Source organism: Artibeus jamaicensis, unplaced genomic scaffold (genome assembly GCF_021234435.1).
Source record: "Artibeus jamaicensis isolate MK-2021 breed Jamaican fruit bat unplaced genomic scaffold, CSHL_Jam_final contig_760, whole genome shotgun sequence".
NCBI lineage: Eukaryota > Metazoa > Chordata > Mammalia > Chiroptera > Phyllostomidae > Artibeus > Artibeus jamaicensis.
This window is the reverse complement of record NW_026521955.1, coordinates 4,393,056-4,414,852: the sequence shown is the minus strand read 5'-3', so window position 1 is coordinate 4,414,852 and position 21,797 is coordinate 4,393,056.

Genomic DNA, 21,797 nt, shown 5'->3' with positions numbered 1-21,797 from the left:
AGTAATTAGGATACCTTAAGGACCCCACTGACAATCTTATCTTTTTGAAAAAAATTTTAATTAATTCTTCCAATCAAGGGAGAGAAAATTCTTCCCTAAGTATTTTAAAAGTAGAAAATGGGGGGAGTAATTTTTCTACTTTCTTTAAGAAACTTGAACGAGCTTTCCTGCTTTTCTTCCTTCCCTCACTCTCTCCGACACATTTAGTGGTCAATGTAAGAATCGCAGACAGATAATTAGACATTTGCCAATTTTATTTTTCATTGAAGTTTACTTGAAAATTTTCCAACAAAACTTAAGTACATATTCCACATAGTAGAGAAAATAAGAATTTTCTGACATTACTTAATATAAAACTAATATGAAAACAAGTTTTCATCAACAAAAATTGAAAAAAAAGTGATATTTTCTGAGAGAAAATGGGTCTGATTTGGCTTATTAACAGATAATGACTTTCTAAATTAGGTTAATAGCAAACATTTTCTATAAATTTATTATTTAATTCTGTTCATCTAAGGTCAAAATTATATTTAGAGCACTATATCATATAGTAAAAGTATTTTATCAAAATATGGTAGTGGCAAAGGTGTATTGAAATCAGTAATAGTTGCCAATACTTTCTAAATGTGTATGATAAACAAGGTACCACTAGTAACAGCTATAATTTAATATCTACTTAATCAGTCCTGATAAGTTATATTTGGAAAAAACTCCCCCCAAAATCAGAAACATTAATAGTCTTAATGCCTGAATAACAAATAAATTTGCAAGTTAAGGTTTTCTTCCCTGCAATTCTTGGCTTTTAACAAGACAAAAAATTAAAAACCAAAGCAGAACCTAATCAAGCTGTCACCCAATTGCAAATTTAAAAATAATTTATAATGATAAATCACTGTGGATTTTTATCATATTACTTGGAAGAAGTTGCAAGAATCAAATTATCTATTATGTCTGCCAGAGTCCAGTCAAAAAAGAGACACCAAAGCAGACATGTCACAGGGGATTTAATGCAGGGAATTGATTTCACTATTATTAAAGGTATTAGAGCAAAAAACCCTTTATGTAACTCACGGTAGGAAGCAGTTATAACCTCAGGGGTTTGGAGAATAAAGAGGTAAATTCACAAAAACCTAGATGCTCAGAAGAGGGGCTAGAGGGACCTATGAGGAGGAGGGTTACTCTGCAACTACTTGGAGTAGGGCTGGCTCTGAGAGGACCAAAAGGAACTAGAGAACTGACCAACTGCAGTTTGAATACCACTGGCAAGTGCAGAGAAAACAGAAATTCCTCTCTCACTTAATGTTGGATTCTAGTCTCCCCTAGCAGCCAGTAGGCAGTGGTATCTATTCAGAAATGTACTATTCTGAATCCCAGCCCCTACCTCTCAAAAACAGGAATAAAGAAAAGTGAGTTTAGGAATAAGAAACAAGAGTAACTAAAGAGTACCTGCTGCTGTAATAAAACTATTTCAATCTACTTTTTAACATGAATAAGGTTTCTAATTATCATATGCACACAAAAATAAAAAATGAAAATCAGTGTTGCTCATTCTATAGTAATATTCACTCACAGTCATATAAACTAATTAGGAAAATTAATTCATCTAAGAGATGCATTTCTAATAAAAATCTTTAAATAATAATTATTTACCAAAATTGGTCACTTATTTATGCTGCTTTGGTCAATTGTGAATAATTTAATGACTTAATTGACAAAAATAAAATTTAACATTTATTTAAAATTTTATTGCCACTAAAATTTTAATTTCAATTTACATATACATATTTAGTTTGCAGAAAATTACAAAAGAGAAACCAATGAAAGACTCCCAAACATAAAAGTACACTATCTGAGGAAAAAAACTGGGAGATACAGAATAGAATACAAGTTTAAACTGAAGAGGAATGATAAAAAAAACTTTTGACTACTGAAGTGAAAATTTTACTGTTTATATATTTTTAAACCACAGTTTATCAATGTTATTATATTTAAATTTCTCTTAGAGATTTCTTGTCTATATGTAAATTTTTAGTACACTTTATTGATTATGCTATCACAGTTTTTCCATTTTTTCTCTCCTTTATTCTCCCTCCACCCTGCACCCCCTACCCTCCAGCATTTCCTCTACCCCTCAGTTCATGTCCATGGTTTATACATGTAAGTACTTTGGCTTCTCTGGTTCCTATACTATTCTTAACCTCCCCCTGTCTAGTACATGCTTACCAATTATGCTTCTTATTCCCTGTACCTTCCCCACCCACATTTTTCCCTCCCCTTCCCCACTGATAACCTTCCATGGGATCTCCATTTATCTGGTTCTATTCCTGTTCTAGTTGTTTGCTTAGTTTTTATTTTTGTTCTTTAGGTTCAGTTGTTGATAGTTATGAATTTGTTGTCATTTTATTGTTCATAGTTTATCTTCTTCTATTTCTTAGATAAGTCCTTTTAACATTTCATATAATAATGTGGTGTTGATGAACTCCTTCAACTTGACCATATCTGGGAAACACTGTATATGCCCTTCTATTCTAAATAATAGATTTTCTGGGTAGAGTAATTTTGGTTATAGGTCCTTGCCTTTCACGACTTGGAATATCTCTTTTCAGCCCCTTCTTGCCTGAAAAGTTTCTTTTGATAAATCAGCTGATAGTCTAATGAGCATTCTTTTTAGGTAACTCTCTCATTTCCTCTTCCTGCTATTAAGATTCTTTCTTTATCTTTAATCTTGGCTAATGTAATTCTTTTTTTTTTAGTTTTTATTTTTAATTTTTATTTATCTTCCGAGGGAAAAGGAAGGAGAGAAGGAGAGATATCAATATATGGTTGCTTCTGGTGCATCCCCTGCTGGGAACTGGCCTGCAACCCAGGCATGTGCCCTGACTGGAAATCAAACCGTGATCGTGTGGTTCCCAGGCCCACGCTCAGTCCACTGAGATACACCAGCCAGGGCTTGGCTAATATAATTCTGATGTGCCTTGGTGTGTTCTTCCTTGGGTCCAACTTCTTTAGGACTCTCTGAGCTTCCTGGACTTCCTGGAAGTCTATTTCCTTTGCCAGATTATTTGTTCAAACAAGTTTTCAATTTCTTGCTCTTCCTCTTCTTCTTATGGCAGCCCTATGATTCAGATGTTTGAGTGCTTAAAGTTGTCCTATAGGTTTCTAAGCATCTCCTCATTTTTTTGAATTCTTGTTTCTTCATTCTGTTCCAGTTGGATGTTTATTTCTTTCTTTTGTCCCCAATTGTTGATTTGAGTCCCAGTTTCCTTCCTATTAGTGTTAGTTTCCTATACATTTTGCTTTATTTCACTTTGAGTAGCCTTCATTTTGTGACCAACTTCAATAAATTCTGTGAGCATACTGATTACCAGCATTTTGAACTCCACATCAGATAGGTTGTCGATCTCCTCATTGCTTAGCTTTTTTTCTGGAGTTTTGATCTGTTCTTTCATTTGGGCCACATTTCTTTGTCCTGGCACACCTGTTATGTTGTAAGGGGATGGAGCCTTAAGTATTCACCAGGTAGGGCAACACTCTTTGCTGTGTTGTGGTGCTGTCTGTGGGGAAGGGGTCAGAAAAGGAACAATGCCACTTACTGGCCCACTCCAGCCCCACTTTTCAACTAACTCTCCTGTGATACTGAAAGTTTCTCCTACCATTGCAACCCCCACAGTACTTTACAGCTAAAGGTTTTGAGTCTTTAGTTTCCTATTCAGCCAGCACCATCTCGCCCATGTGGTATGCTGCCTTGCCACTCATCCTCTCTGCTTAGTTGCCTGTCTCCCATCTCTGCCCCTCCTAGTGGTCTATATGAATGTTTCTTTAACTCCTTGGTTGTGGGAGTTCCATGCAGTTTGATTTTCTGGCACTTCTGGTTGTTTATTGTTTTTAAATTGATTGTTATCCTTCCTTTGGTTGTCCAAGGAAGCAAAGCGCTTCTACCTATGCCTCCATCTTGGCTGGAACTTTCTATATGTAAATTTTATTTGAATTGTCAATATTTACAATACTTTAAAATTATTTTGCACCTGCTTAAAATTATGATTAAAAACCTGGATGTCCACCTAAAAATGTATCCAAGAATAGTTTTTTGCTTGTTTTTAAATTATTTTAGGAAGCTAGAAAAAATGCAAAGACAAGAAAAATAAAGTGTTTATGTGATTACTCTCTGATGGTGGTTCTCTTCTCCTCCCTTTCCAGTTTCACATCTTTCACATCCCAACTTCCAGAGACCTTCTTTCCTTTTCTACACCAATTACTCCTATTCTTTTCTTGAATTTTAGAAGTCTTGTATCTTGCCTACCACCCTTACTTTTTCTGCAGTGAGTCTATTCTGTGAATGAAATTGTTATCTCATCAGTGGATAATCATCACCTGCTTTCTAGGAGTTTCTTCTTACATGGAAGCCGTGACCATTGCTGTTGATAATGTTTTGACTCCAGCAGGAAATCTGCCTCAAGATGAGAAAGTAACATGCTAAAACATAAGTGCTATAAGTATATGAACACTTTAATGTCTTTGCAAAGACAAGGCCTTTTAAACAGCTCCTCCAAAAAATATGATATAATGAAATTGACTCCTTCAAGAATGAATTAATGACTGTGGAATAATCAGGAGAAGAATTGAACTATTAAATACCTTGGCAGTTAATTAGCTTCAGTATCTGCCTAAATCCACTCACCGAAACTTGTCAAATGAGAATTGTCTAAAGAAGGTAAAAAGTTGCATGATTTCCCAAAACTCCCTCACCCAAAAGGCAATTTTACTTGACAATAGGTAAATGCTCTTTATAGTAAGAAATTTTAAAATATTAGTTTTTAACTCTCAGTTTGTCCAAATGATCTATTAAGTAGAATTTCACACTTAAACACTTAGCTGCCACAAAATAATTACCATCAACATTCAACTGCTTCCCTGGCCAAGTAGCTCAGTTGGTTAGAACATTGTCCTGATTCACCAAGGTTACAGTTTGGATCCACACTCAGGGCATATACAAAAATCAACCAATAAATGCTTAAATAAGTGGAACAACAAATTGATTGTCTCTCTCTCTCTCTCAAATGAATAATTTTTAAGCTTTAAAAATCATTCAACTGTTAATTTCCAAAACTTCTTGATTGCTGGGATAATAATTAATTTCAATCAAAGCTATGCACAAAAATATAAACTTATTTATTCTCAAAATTTTTAACAACAACAACAACAAAAGGTGAGAATATGCCACTTTAAAAGCCAGACAGTTTTCTCTTTACAGGTAGCTACCTCTTGAAATAAGCAGGATAACACGTCACACTGCATCTTGCATATAGAGTGTCACTCTCAAGGATTCATTTTATTATAACACAACAGGTAATTTCTCAACCAGATTTTCTCCTAGCCTCATTCAAATAGGAAAATTAGAAATAAGCATCAAATACTTGGATGTCAAGACTATTCAGTCTTCACCAGGAGGCAAAAGGTGAAATGGTCTAGAAGTCTGTAATTCACATCACTATAATTACATTTCATTGCCTGCAGCTTCTCCAATAATTAAAAGAATAGTGTCAGTATTAAACAAGAGCTATGAGAAAATGTCAGAATCTCTCACCAAAGAAACATCAAATTAGAGTAGGAAACTCTGTCAAAAGTTTGTTCCCTGAATGAATACCAGAATATTTGGAGAAACATAAGCACTTCTAAAGCTATGAAATGGAACCATCTGTGCTGAGATTTTTTTAATTTCGTTCATTTTAGGGCAAATCAGAATATTAAAAAAGACTTTGCCAGGCAACATCTCTAGTGGTTAATATTTTAATATTTGTTGACTGAATAAATCAATAGCACAAGAAAAGATCACCATTTGAGTCAGATTGGTATGCTCTCAGAAGTAAAATACTCCCAAGTAATTGGAATTGAATCTTTTCTCAAGTTAATACCAGCACTTTGTTTCTTTGAGACTATATTTTGCTCATATTACTTTACCATTGAACTTCTGTCAATGAAGATGGATTTTGGGAATCTCAGGGCAGAGATAACCAGTAATCCTTTCTTAGCAGCATCGGAAGATTAGCAAACAAATATTCAGCAGAGATGCCCTAGTCTGAGGAAATTCTAGGCACTCAAGACAGCAGGAGCAAAATTAAAGCATTTCCCCCCAGAAAACATTGAATTAACAGTGAAATAGTATCCATAATAATGAAAATCACCTACTCCCTAAAAATCAAGTGTCATCTCACCAAATATCCTGCAAGCAACATATTCTTTATCCTGTTCATTCTTCATGCTCGTTCCCATGTAATTCATGGACAGAGGATAAGCTTAGGTTGCTTAGATTGGTATCTCACTGAAGTTGATAGTAAATAACTGTTTATCTCCTTAGACCATAAAGTGATTTTTTTTCACCCAACTTTTCTGCAAACCTCCCCCTAAACCATATTTCCCACTGCAATTCATTTAAACTCACTTTAACCAGTGTTATTCAGTGTGGTGGATAGGTAATTGCTCAGGTTAGATTTTTAATACTTTTCCCATATTTAAAACTGTTGCATTTTCTGATGTAAATTGTACACAAAGCAATTACTTTTAGGCTTTAGTGAGGTTCCCAAAAGGCAATACAAGGACTTATTATATTAAATGTTCCCATCTTTGTGCTAAGTGCCTCAAAAAGCCTATTTTTCTATATGCTATCTGTACTATTATAACATTTTACTTATAAAAAATTAATAAGTGGTACTGCCCACCTGGTTTTGAAGGCTAAAAGAGATGCTGCACAAACCCCCCTTTTCACAATTGAGGGACTTATTTACCCAGATCCTAGGAAAATATGTTCATATATTGACTGTTCATAGCTCATGGCCAAGTCTCCCTAGAAATTACCCTAGTCCAAAAGATTCTCCCTTGCTCCAGGGCCTGCCCCCTTCCCTGAGATAACTGGTTCCACAGCCTCACCAAAGCAACTGCCATTTACTCAGCCGCTGTTGTTTCAGCAGCCTATTATCATCCTCACTATTACCAAGAAGCTATACAAGGGGAGAGGAACTTCTGGCCAAGATGGAGGCATAGATAGAGATACTGTGCCTCCTTGCACAACCAAATTTAAGGACAACAAAGATTTAGAAACAAAAATACAACCAGAACAGACAGAAAATTGAACTGTACCCAAGTCTGACAACAATGAACCATTCATCCAGACCAGTAAGAGGGGCAGAGTCAGTGGCCATTGGAGAGAGTTCTCTGGTGGGAAAAGGTGGTAGTTAGTAGACCCTGGTGTGAGAAAGAAACAAGATAATCCAGTGAGACACGCAAGGCAGTTTGCTGACTGCGGACACACATTCGTGCACAGATAAACCAGGCAAAAAAATGGAAAATGAGACAGATCAAGCAACCCAGGGCCCCAGCAATGTAAAATAAAGTGTAAAAGCACCAATTGAAAAAATTTACGGGGGTCAAGGTGCTGGGAGAGGCTCCCAGCCTCACAGGAGAGTTTGTTGGAGAAACTTACAGGGTTTTAGAATGTGCACAAGCCCACCCGCCCAGGAACCAGCCCCAGAAGGGTCCAATTTGCTTGTGGGAAATGGCAGAGGAAACCAAAATCTGAGAGAAAACAGAACAAGTGCCATTGCTCCCTCTCTGATCCCGCCCCCAAATACAGGATCACAACCCAGCGACGTGGGTTGCCCCACCCTGGTGAACACCTAAGCTCCGCCACTCATACTTAATAGGCATGACCTAACCAAAATATTATGGCTCGAGCAGAAGAACAAATCAAAGCCCCAGAGCCAATACTTTTAATTGACTAAGAGATAACCAACCTATCAGATGCACAGTTCAAAACACTGGTGATCAGAATTCTCATAGAACTGGTTCGTTTTGGTCACAAATTAGATGAAAATATGAAGGCTACACTAAGTAAAATGAAGCAAAATACACAGGGATCCAATAGTGATGGAAAGAAAACTGGGACTCAAATCAATGGAGTGGACCAGAAGAAAGAAAGAAACAAGAAAGAAACAAACAAACAGAAAAGAAGAAAGAAACAAGAATTTAAAAAATGTGGAGAGGCTTAGGAACCTCCAGGACATCTTTAAACATTCCAACATCCCAATTATAGGTGTACCAAAAGGGGAAGAAGAAGAAGAGCAACAAGTGAAAAACTTATTTGAACAAATAATAAAGGAGAACTTCTCCAACCTGGCTAAGGAAATAGACTTCCAGGAAGTTCAGGAAGCTCAGAGAGTCCCATAAAAGGTGGACCCAAAGGGGAACAAACCAAGGCACATCATAATTAAGTGGCCTATGATTAAGGATATGAAGAGAATTTTAAAAGCAGCAAGAGGAAAGGATACAGTTACCAGAAAGGAGTTCCCATAACGCTATCAGCTGATTTCTCATGAGACCTTATAGGCCAGAAGGGGCAGGAAAGAAGTATTCCAAGTAATGAAATGCAAGGACTTACATCCAAGATTGCTGTATCCAGCTAAACTTTCATTTAGAATTGAAGGGCAGATAAAGCGCTTCTCTGATAATGTCAAGTTCAAGGAGTTCATCATCACCAAGCCCTTACTATAAGTTAAAGAGACTTATCTAAGAAAAAGAAGATAAAAAATATGAACAGTGAAAGGACAGTAAACTCACAGTTATTAACAACCACATCTAAAACAAAAGCAAACTAAGTGGACACCTAAAACAGGAGCAGAGCAACAGAAATGGAGATCACATAGAGGGTTAGCAACAGGGGAGTAGGAGGAGTGGGGGGGGAGAAGGTAAGAAAGTAGCATAGACGGTGGGGGGGCAATTAGGGGAGGGCAAGAGTAGTGTGGGAAATGTAGAAGCTAAAGAACTTACAACACATGGACATGAAGTAAAGGGGGGGAAGGTGGGTGGAAAGGGGTGTGCAGGGTGGAGGGGAATGAAGGGGGGAGAAATGGGACAACTGTAATGGCATAATCAATAAAATATATTTTAAAAAAACAAACAAAAAAGAAGCTATACAAGGGTTGACTACCATCAATTCTGGCCTACAGAGAAGAGAGCTTCTCAGTGATGCTGGTGCCTCTCTCGCCAGATTATTCCTGATTGCTCTGGTGAATTGTCTTCTGGGGCTTCTTGCAGGACAAAATTGACTGGTGGCTTTCTTGACTTTATGTAGTCTATTTATACAAGCATGCCCACTTCTCAGAGACCTTTCTATCATCTACCATGGCAATTCTAGAATTTCCAGTCTGGGCTACTGACAGAGATGCCCTATAACCACCTCAGACAAAAGAACCCACCCTATGGGGAAAAAAGGGGAGGTAATGGGCATAAAGCCAAATGATCCAATGATCCTATCATATACTATTCCGCTCATAAACCGGTGGCTGGATAATATATCTAAAGAGCCTTTTGAAGGCGTACCTGAACTTTAAGCATATTAAATAGGCCTAATTAGTATCTTGAAGATGATGGCCTACAAGACACGTGCAGGGTAACTTAGGACACGGCTTGACCATGACCTTAGAGAACAGATGGCTTACTGGCCAGAATCCCTAAGAAACAAGGGAAACAGTCTGTATCTGGATGTCTCAACCCTCTCAAGGCCCCTGTGTCTCAAGGCTCTTGAATTTATTACAAAAGTGTAGAATTTTCACATGCTACTCCCTCCCTAACCCTACAAATAGCACCAAGGCTGGAGATGGGCCATGGCCTTTCTCGCACCCATCCACAGCCATCACTGGCCTCCCTTGTAACATAAAAAACAGCATTTCCACAGCATATCCACATCATGTCCACATCTGCTGGTCCTCCAGGTGGTTTTTGTGGAATATCACAAACACAAGTGCAGCTCCCTGTCTTGGAGCTCCTGTGTTAAATTGGTGTAGGTGGCAGGATATTCTGGAAAGTACCCCTATTGAGTTGACTGCAAGTGACAACATGCCAGGTTGTAAAGGCCTGGGAAGGTCTTGGGGACACTAAAGGGAATCCTCATTTGGTCCTCTAGTACAATATGGTATGAGGTGGCAAGTCTTTTGGGGGGATGCCCCCAACATTCTCACAGGCCTTGCAGAACTTTTAAAGGCAGTGGGGGAACACTGCCACTGGAGGAAGAAGTAGCCCAAGTGAAAGTATGGTAGTTAGAGGGTGAGGTTAAGTTAGACAGGAAAATGAGGAGAAAAGATTCTTAGCTTAGTTGCAGTCCCTCCTTGAAACTTTGTCTTTGCTTTATATTTTATTTTTGTTTCTGTTTTGCTAATGGTCTAGTAAATGGAAAAATACACCTCTCATACACCTCAGATCTCATACACCTCTCAAACAGTAAAACTCAGAATGGAAAAGGGAAAAAAAATGACCTTTTTTCCCTTTTCCTAAACTTAAGCAGCTAATGCCATTACAAGCCTAATATCACCCCCACCTCTTCTTCAGCCTTTGTAAAAGTTGTCAAGGACACTAGATAATAAAGGAGCTCACTTTTGAACACACTAAACGAATGCAGTAATCACCAAGAATAAAAATGTGAATGTAGTCTCCAATAGGAGGAAAAAACTGTTTCTAAAAGTTATAAAATGTATTAATTTGTCCATCTAAAAAATGATAACTACTTATTTTTAATTGTCACTAAAAATTGGAAATTCTAATTAAGTTGGGGAAAATATATGGTTTTTGTAATAAAGGTATAAATTATGGCAATATATTTCAAAGGAAATAGAATTAAAAGTAAATTGTTCTAATTTCTGGATGAGTTAAAAGGGACTAGGAAAGTTGCAAAGGGTCTGTGCAATTTAAAGAGGGATTGTCTAGAGGGAAGAAGCAAAAAGACAAAAAAATGAGAAAATCTTGTGCTTTCTCTATACAAATTAGTAATTCAAATTATGTGTATAGTCTTTGTGTGTTTAGTCTTCATGTGTATGGTCTTTATGTGATATGCATTTGTGTATTACATGCAGTATGTTTTCTGCACCCAGATGGCATAACTAGGTTGTAATATTTTATTAGTCTAAAGAAAGTAAACACATATGAATTAAGCAGGATCCTGTGGTATGGATAAATTATTTAATATGAAAATGGGTTTTAAGGTTAATTAATGTCTTGAGTGAAGTTATTTGATACCCTTCCCAAAGTTCAAATTTTAAGAGAGCTTTTAACTGAGAAATAATTTTAAGTTATTCCAGTGGGCACCTGAATACCCCAAGGATTTGTTCTCTCTCCATATAAAAGTTTCTGAACTAATTAGGCCTATTTAATATGCTTAAAGTACATGAAAAGTTTTGTCAAATAAATAGTATATTTTCTTTGTATTCACATATTTTATTATTAATGTAGATGTTCTAGAAATTATATAAAACTCCAAGATTCTACAAATTTATGATATACTTTCATTTATTGTAAGTTTAGTTGTTATTTTAAATGTTGTTGCAAGTCAAATTGTCAACTGCACTATAATCAAATCTATGACCATGTCACTTTAAGAGTTTTTTCTTTCGGTCATTTGAAGACAGCAATTGTTTACTCTAATACATTTATAATATATTATCTTTGAAGGGGTTCAAAGAGAGCACTCTGACTTGTTATGGACCACTCATTTCTGAGAATGGATTTTCAGATCATACCTTTGAACTGAGTGAAGATTGCTGGAGTTCTGTGAAATAACTGGATTCATAGAGGTGCTTGCAGATGATCAAGATGGACAGAAATTGATTATTGAACATGATAAACTGAAGATAATTGTAGTTTCTATAACTTTTTATTGAAAATATGCTGATTTTTAATCTTTTGTTTTTCAGACATAAGAAAACTTTCTTAAAGCAATTTTATACATTATACTTTCATAAGCAATATTGAGGCATTTATAGTTTTGTCCCTACCTGATCCCTCTGAAATTTGGGAGCTCTCAATGAGCAAGTATTATTTTTTCCATGGCAATATGTTCATTTGCTTAAATCCAATAGGAATCTGATTTCTTCATAACAGGACACATAAAGCCAGTTTCCAATTGTGGTTTTATTAACCAAGTCTTCATCTGGAATATTGTGATTCAAAGAGTCATGCCTGGGTGTCATCAGAAAGCCTAAAGGAATTGAGATTGATTTTCAAAGCTAATAAAAGCCCACTGCAGAAATGGCCCGGTAGCTTGCTTGGTCATCTGGTTCACAGCAGTCTTTACAGATAAGGAGTGAAAATTGCTGTCCTGAAACATATCAAAGAAAGAACCTCAAGACATTTGAGAACTGGAGCAACTCACACAAATCTGCAGGTACTGCAGGCAAAACCTAATGGCAGCTGTGTGGCTTGGCTTCCCAGCTCTGAAGAGCTAATTAAAGATCAATATAGGAACTCCTTGTAACACTCCAGCAAAGTGTATTTAAGAAAGCCCACATGATCAATTGCTATATGATCAATTCATGTTATGTTTATCCAAATAATCATAACAAATTGAAATTGGACTTAAAAATAACCGAATCAGTCTTGATTTGGCTCTTTGATAAAAATGAAGGCAATTTTATCAGAAAAAATTGTGTTTCAACAAAATTCATTATAAACACTTATGGAAAGTGGATTCTAATTCACTGATTTGTGTGTAAAATTTTATTACTCACTTATGAAATGTGGGGTCGACTTTCCTCGAAATTCCCCCCATGTGCCACAGATGATAGTAAACATGACTAAGACATGATGTGATCTGCTTGGGGAGGAGAAGTGGCCAGTTTCCCAGAGGAAAAAGGCCTTGAGCCCCTTTCTCCAAGGACTTTTATTGGGTTGTAATACACAGGAATATAGGGCGGCAACAATCAAACAGTAGATAACATTTCAAAGAAATCTGAGGGTTTAATGTGAGTCAGAGTCTGTCAGGAAGAGAGTTTTAAAGTTTCCTGCTCAAAGCCTTAACATATGAATGAAAGCACTCGTAGCAGAGCAGATTTCACAGTTTATCAGCAAGTCTTTGTGATGCCAGATTTTCCCCCAGGACATGCTCTTGCAAGGCAAGGAGCTGCACCCCTCCCCATCAGGTATCAGGCTTAAGGGGATTAGAGCCAGGAAGCACTTCTCCCAGAGAACATGGGGACTTGGGCTTTCTCAAAGCCGGGGGGGGGGGGGGGGCAGAGTCCATTGCTCCATCTTTGTCGCAGCCTCCCTGAATCCTTCCATGATGGCCTCCCAAGTGGTTGTATCTTGCCTAGGTTGCCCCTACTCTGAGGGGTCTTACTCATCAAGGACTTTCGACCATGCTTTGGGGGCAAGTAGGAAACTGAGGCAGCATTTGCTACCAGAGACAAGCTTTATCTCCTGTGGCTCATATTCTAGAGGTCATTGCTCACCCTTAGCCACAGGGGGTTGAGTTACAATGCCTAGAACCAGGCAGAGCAGTCCATAACAATGAACTAGACTGGATCCTGAAATTTTCTAATTTTCTTTCCAGAGCCATTAAAACTACAAATAAAGAAGATCAATCAAATTCTCACTGCTTAATTTTATTCGAGCAAAACACTTATATTTGGAAGTCTTCTCATCTGCCACTCTTGCAAACTCAGAAACTGGTCTATGATTTACTGTGTTAATTAACCTTTGTGTTCTGTTTTCATACCTGGTTCCTTGTTTACATGGTATAGGCCTCACTTTAGAATCCCATTTGCATTGCCACCTCCTGAAATGAGACTCAATGTTTTAGCTGAATGGACTTGTGAGGACTAAATGTTTGACTTGTATAGAACAATCTCATATCAAGTTGATAATGCTTTAGGAATTCCAGTCTATTCCAACTTTGGGAGAATCAGCTAACAGTCCCTTGGTTCCTGTCTCAGATCCCATTCCCTTTTCTCCCAGATCAGTCAGGAAGGGGCTTCCATACCCTAGGCAGGCAGGTCCCTACCTCATTTCTCTGTCAAATTCTTGGGAGCTGTCTGGTCAGGTAAGACAAAAATCATGTCCTCCTTGGCATTCTCAACCTCAGTCATCTTCTTCTCCTCTTAGGGTGTAGACTATGCTGTATTTGTGGCATGTGGTAGCAATGCGCTAAGGTTCTCACCACCCAGGGACTGCCTGTCAAGAAGACCTAATACAAAGATTGTGAGGTGGAGAAGTAATGTCGGGGAGGAGTGTGGGGTAACTCAGGGCATGGTCCCTCCACAACCTCAGAGAACAGATGGCTGACAACCCTAAGAAACAAGAAAAACTATATCTGGATATCCCAGCCTTCTCAAGGCCCCTGTGTTTCAAGACCCTTGTGTCTCAAGCCTCCTGTGTTTATTACAAAAGTGTAGAATTTTCACTCCCTGACCCTATAAATATCACCAAGGCTATGGGCAGTGCATGGTCTTTCTCATACCAATCCAGGGCCATAACTGCACTCCCCTGTAACATGAGTAATAAAGAGTATGTCCACATCTGCTGGTCCTCTGGGTGTTTTTTTTTTAATATCACAAACACATGTGTCTCCCCAGCTTGGAGTTCCTGCATCACAACATGGATCCATCACCCGGATGCAAGTACACCATAAATCAGTAACCACCATGATGCTGTTCCCAGCTCTTAGAAAACACATGTTGGAGGATAAGGGACAGAGCAGAAGTGGCCACACTTATCATTCACAGGGATTTGCTTACAGAAATTTGTGGTTTTTTGCTACCACTCTAGGTTCTATGGATTCATAGGGGCTACAAGGGGGCTTCCATTAAATCTTAACCTACATCTGCTGCCTGGTTTGGGGGTTTTCTTGTGCCTAAACACAAGAAAAGGGGTCGCCATCCTGGTAAGGCTAATTTATCCTGATCATCAAGGCTGCACTACAGAATAGAGTTAGAGACAAACACATTTGGAAAATAGAGAATCTGCTAGGATGCTTGTCAGTACTCCCCTGACCAATTTTGACAGTAAATGGGCATAAGAAGGAGGCACTGTCTAAGAAAAGCACCCCTAGGAATGGCCTGAGTTACTCCACAATGTAAGCAACCTGACCAGTACAGATGTTAGCAGAAGATATAATCTAATGAATGGGAGAAAAGAAAGATTTTTTTGGTGGGGGCAGAGTTGCATTGTCCTGAAACCAGCTGTAGTAAATCGAGGGTATATTACACCTCCAAACTGCCTTTCATAAATTTCACCCCAGTAAAAGTGACCAACTAGAATTCTGGAGGAGCTGATCTCAGATGAAGTTGTTATACAGGAAAAAAAAAATGGATTTGAGCAGTGCACTGTGATGGGTGCTTTGGTATACCATGGAGATACTCCCTTTGGGACCCAGTCACTCATTCCCCAGCAGCTGGTAGTGTTTCCTACTGAGGGTTCACAGCTTCATCCTTCCTTACTCATTTTTATGTACTCATAGTTGCAGCCTTTTCTAAGAATACCCCATCCCCAAAGGCAGTACTCATCTGGTCCCCCTTCCTGTTTTCAGGACAACTCTATAAGAACATTCAGTCCTCCACTGTAATTGGCTGAGGCCTTTGCTACAACTGTACCATTGCTCAATTTCTCCCTCTGCTCAATCCTGGCTTCTTCATTCTCACACAGGACCTGTAGCTAAGAGCATTCCACAACTAACACTGACCACAAATCTCCGCCTCAGGGTCCATTGCCTCTGGCCACAAAGGTAAAACCCTGATGACCACAATGCCAGACAGTTTGTATTTGACAGTTTATAGAGCATTTGTCACTCCATCATATTGTCATTACAATTCTAGGGGACAGGATGGAGAGCTATTATTATTCCAATGCTTTATAAATGATAAAACTCAGTTTCAAATGGATTAATTTCCCAAGCACACAAGAAACATTGTTATTAGTTATTTATATCCCATCTCATTTCATAAATACACAAAAGTGACCAAGATTTATGGAAGAATACTTAGGGCTAAAGTGTGAGCCTTTTGAATGCAAATACTCTGATTTCTACTTCATTGCACCAAAAAATAATGATAATACTGGTATGACTTATAGACAAATTGACTGGTTATTTTATTTATATGGTTAAGTGATTCATTTTAAATAATTACATAATGACCAAAGTCACCTCAAATAATTAATCTTTTTTTTTACTAAAAAGAAGATAAATCAAAATAAGCTAGCACTGACCTAAATTGGAGAATCTTCTCAAAAGTGATCTCACGCATTGCTATGGAAAATATCCCACCCTTAAAAATATAAACTTTTATAAACCCTGGAACCCAATATGGAGATGCATATATGTGAGGCCAATCGTCATCCATCACAAGGTCTGGCCCTCTCTCAGAAGTACCCCTGCCACAATGTTGGCCAGAGTGAATGCCCCACATACCGTTAAACAAGAACATCCTGGACCTCTGTCATCATCTGTAACTCTCTTTGCTTGACAAGCATATGGAAGCCATGTCTACCAAGGGCTGTTCCTCTCACTATTCCATTTAGAAGTTTGGTTTTTCTTTTCCTGTGCCCCTGCTATAGCAAAAACTGGTATAGAACTACCCAACTGGAGACACGGCACACTTTAAATTTTTGTAACAAGTCTCTATACTGTAAATATGCATTTGTATAAAAGAAAGGACAAAAGCTACTTTGAACCAAGCCTATTTAATAAGGTAAAAGTACTCATAAATCTGGCAAGAAGGTCCTGTGAGGAAATTCTCAAAATTTTCAATTCTCTGTGAAGCATAGAAATCAAAATCACATAGCCTGAAAGTATTCAGAATGAAAAACTGTCCCTTTAATGGAAAGTCTGCTTAATTCTGTGTTCAAGGGAAAGGAAGTCCCTTCCTTCACTCCCTGAGTCCCCAAAGGTATTAACTCTAAATTAAGAGAAAGGAAGTAAGGGTTCTCTAGTCTCCTCCTCACTCAGAAATATAAATAAAGAGCAGTCACTCACTAATATTTCTAGTCACTCTTTTATAACAGAATTTGTAAGGACTTTCCATAATTCTGGAACATTTGTCACTTCTCCTGTTCATTATTTATATTATTCCCTGCCTGTTCTCCTAAAGCAGGAAGAATAGCGGTAAGAGAACAGGAGAGAAAGCAGACTTTGCAGGCAGAAGTAGATCTGAGGATGACAATTAGTGGTAGCAGCAACCAAAGGATGAGCCAATGGGTTTAGTCCCAGAGCCTAGTATAAGAAAGGCAAGCAGGTGGGGGACTAGGGGAGAAAGAAATAAATAAGGAGGGATGGAGAGAGGAAAGGGGAGGCAATTGGTTATTATTCATACTCCTCCAGCATAGGGGTTGCACTGGATAGCTCATCTTTAGAGGATACTATCTCCTCATTTAATTTTAAAAATATTAAAGCAAAGTCCGTATGAACTAACTCACATTGATCATCTTTCTATACCCAGGAGCATACTTTACAAATGCTGGACATTTAATATTTCTGTGTGACTTAAAATTTAACCTAGAAATGTGTATTTACAGTCTCTAAAACTGCCAATGTCTATGTAGCTAATGCAGGATGTCTGATCATTAGAATATTTTTTTCACAAATTTTTGTGGTTTTCATTTTTAGCTTATCTATCAGAAGATAACATGAAATGCTTTTGGAAGTTTTATAAAACCTGTGTTCTTTTTTTAGTGCTGTAACATATTGCTCACTAGGTAAGTTAGCGAGTCAACAGAGCATTTGGTTTTAACATCCTAAAAGTAATTTAAGCATATCAATGTGCCATCATAAAAATTGCGTGTTAACTTCTCCCTCACAAAGTGTCTAGGTATTACACAGAGCTGTATGTTACAGAACACAGTAGGAAACAGATGTGCATGTTCACCACGAGTTGATGAACCAGGGTAATTTTCCTGTGTTAATGTGCAACTAAGTTTATAGATGCTAAACTAGGCACTTCACATATTTCTTCACCTGCCATGTCAGGGCAAGTGGGTAAAGAAACAAGTATATCCATATACTTCTTCTCTGAAACAATTTTGTTATAAAGTGTCAGTTATCTCTTCTTTTTGAAACAAACAGAAACTAACAGATGCTAATTAGTTGCTATACTTTGCATTATTTATTGGAATTACTCCTATGGAAGTTTCCATGAGTGAAAGTAGTGAACACTGAGCTGACAACAAAAATGTTAAACAATTGTCCTCTGCAATTCTTCTAATACACTACCACTTTAATACACTCCTTTGGGACTCTCTAAAAAGAGGACACCACATAGAGCTTTTTCTAAGATTTGCTGTTGGGAACTTTATTTCTCAGAGCAACTTCTAGTATGGTTTCTTAGAGCATGATTCAGAAAACTCCACACTCGAGAGATGTTTCTAGAATTCAAATAAGATCATGTAATCTTTCTGATTAAAACTCTTCAATGATACTTTGTTACCTACCATCATAGAGACTGGCAAACTATAGCTTGTGAGCCAAATCTGACTGGCAGTCTGTTTTTGTAGTCAGCATATTAGAAATTATTTTTATACCTTTTAATGTTTGAGGAAAAGAAGAAAAATACTATTTTGTGACATATAAAAATTGTATAAAATCCAAATTTCAGTGTCCATAAAGTTTTAGTTATGCTGGCTGACATATTGCCCATGGTTATTTTCATGCTATAGTGTCAAATATATTTTTGTCACAAAGGCTGTATGACTCCAAAAGCCTAAAATATTTACTACCTAATTTATTGCAGAAAAATTTATTGCAGAAAAAAATATATACTAATCCCTGTATTGTAGAATAAAGTTAAATCCCTTACAAAGTAATCCCTTTTAATCTAGCCATGTCTAGACATCCAGCTTAATCTCCCACACTTTATTGCCTGTGTTCAAAACCCATAAGAACTACTTGAAGTTATACTATCTCATGTTCCAAATTTTTTACATATTGTTCTCCCTTTTCCAAAGTCTCCTTTTCCCCTCTCCAAATCCTTGGCCCATTTCTACTCCTCTTTCAAGATTCAAAGTGTTCAAACTTCAGACTGTGTTGTCCAAAGTATGAGAATTGCCTTAACAACCTTCACTCTCACTCCCCTCTGATTTCCGCATACTCTAAAGTTACTCGTCATAACATGGACAACATCCAAGGGGGTGGAAATGGGAGGGAGGTGGAGAGCACTGGGGGGGGGGCTGGGATGGGAGTAAAAGACAGAAAACTGTACTTGAACAATTAAATAAATTTTAAAAAGAGAAAAAAATAAAATAAAAAATAAAATTACTTGTCACCTAGACATGTGAATTCTTGGTAAGTGATTTTTCCCACTGAATTGTGAGTTCCTTGAGTTTGGAAATAACATATTCACTGTGTATCCCAGGGCATAACATAAAACAACAAATGTGAAACTCATTATGTGTCAAAGAAAAAGGGAAAAAAGAGGAGAGAAAAAGGGAGGGAGTAGAGGGGAGGAAAAAAGGAAAAGAAAAGGCATGGACAATGGTGTGGGTATGGACTGTGGGAGCAGGGGGTGGGCTGGATGGAGGAGGGTGGAGGGGAGAATGGCACACTGTAATAGAATAAAAAGGAAGGAAGGAAGGAAGGAAGGAAGGAAGGAAGGAAGGAAGGAAGGAAGGAAGGAAGGAAGGAAGGAAGGAAGGAAGGAAGGAAGGAAGGAAGAGGGAGAGGAGGAGGGAGAGGGAGGGAGGGAGGGAGGGAGGGAGGGAGGGAGGAAGGAAGGAAGGAAGGAAGGAAGGAAGGAAGGAAGGAAGGAAGGAAGGAAGGAAGGAAGGAAGGAAGGAAGGAATAAGGGAAGGGTGATCAAAGAGAACAAGGGAGAAAAAATAAAAAGGGGTAGAAATGAAGAATTTATTTGTTCAAAGTACACTTTGCTCAAATTATATTTCCTTAGAGCAAAGAATTTCTTTGCTCAAAGTATAGTTCATTTACTAGTGCAAAAATTTTACTTATCTAAAATTTAATTCTGCTCTCAAAAGTTAGCTTATGATTACAGGGCTTATATTAGAAATTACAAAAAGGCTACTTCAGATCCTAAAGGCTATTAAACATTTTATTAAATATGGATATATTTAAATCTATTGACAAAATATATTTATTATGCTATACAATATTTGATGACTATATTTTTTCTCTTTACATATATGACTTTTATCAAGTTTTCTATTTTACAAAAGCTCACATTTTGCCTCTCATCTTATAAAAATGTAAAGGAGTCTCTGGGTTTACATTTAATGTTACAATTATTAGCTTAGATTGTATATAATCCTTAAAATTATATTCATAGAGTTTTTAACACAGAAATTAAAAAGACTGTTAACCAGTTTAATGAATTTGAAAAATGCTATTTTTAAAAGACAGGGTTGAGCAAAAATAGGTTTATAGTTGTTCATATTTAAAATAATAGAGTAATAAATAGTAATACAAGAATAAACTCACGTACTCACAACTCTAAACCTACTTCTATCAAAGAACAAAATTTGGAAGTTTTTTTCTCTGTAATAGCAAACATATTTTAATTCCACTTCAGAAAGAGATTTCTCATAGTTTACCAACTCCAGAACACTATATTCTGGCTTTCCTCAAAGAAATCATTCAGCAGATGTTTGAAGCTCCTTGTATACACATTTGTGCCTTCAGAGGTAAATTTATATGCTATATTCACTGGATAACAGCCCTTCCACAAAGGGAATGTAAATTTCATGCTGAAAAATTTATCGTGTATTTTTCCCAAAGGAATTTTAGTAGCAAACTTATTCTTTAAATTGCCAATGAAAAGACCCAAGCTTTAAAACAAAAAAAAAAAAAGAAGACTGGAAAAAAGTAAAACAAAGTTTCCAAATATCCTTTATCTAAAGGATCATTTTGATACACAGAAATATAAACCCTCATCAAAGAATTGCAATACTTCCAAATTGTACATACACTGGAAAAAATTACATTCATAGAAAGAAATTACTTGTCATTTCTGGATGGCTCTGCATAGCCTGTCTGTGTGGTGTGCGTGGCTCCACAGAGACATTCTAAAAATCAGAGGCTCTTATAGCTCAGTGGTAGTATCTTTGTAGCATATTTTTTAGACATTGGAAATGAACAGGAATACTTACATGCAGGTCAGAGTATAATGTGGTAATAAAACATACTTAATGGGAAAACATCATACATTTAAGCATCTGTCATTTCTCAATATGTTTTCTTGACAGAAAGCTCAAGTACAGTATTTTTCAGTTAAAAAAAATAGGTATTTGGAAATCCCAAAGTTTACTGAGAAACCAAAATTTTAGTTTACTAATAATGGAAAGTACTAAAATGTCAAAATATTTCTTCCCAGTCTGAATTAAACCTTCCCCAAACTAGGAAATAAGATTCCCACAACTTTGCATGGGGAGGTACAGAAAAGGAAGCAAAGCGTAAAAGTGTATCACATTTACTGAAAATTACATATATGAAAACACTTGGTAAAGTAGTTTACTCTTAAACAACAAACATGCTTCTTATCCTTTCCCATATCATTGAGGCTTCCCACATACAAGGTTGTGGTAATGACATTCTATAAAATGGGTTAAAGAAAGCAGTGTGCCATAGAGCAACTCCTAGATGATGCTCAACAAAGTTGGGCAGAAGGGTGTAGGTATAGGTATGTCCTGTCTCCAGATTGGACATCCATCCACACTCAAGTTGCATATCTATGCCATTCTTGTCACACACCCTGAGCTCCACAGCTCTCAGAAATGATAAAGCAGGTCTCTACATGGTTGTAACCAGCCCTATGTCTGCCGTTTCATTCGCTTATTAAACTAATACATATATTTGAATCCCTTCAATAAATACTAGGCTCATTACAATGACATGCAAGAGTAATTTCTAAGACATGCAAATTGTATTCCTTAAAAAAGACACTTATCCAAAACCTTAAAAGAACTATAAATAACCAGATGTACCCATATTTGACACCCAGATACAAGAAGAAAATAGTTCTAGCAAACTTCCAGGAAAAAGTCCC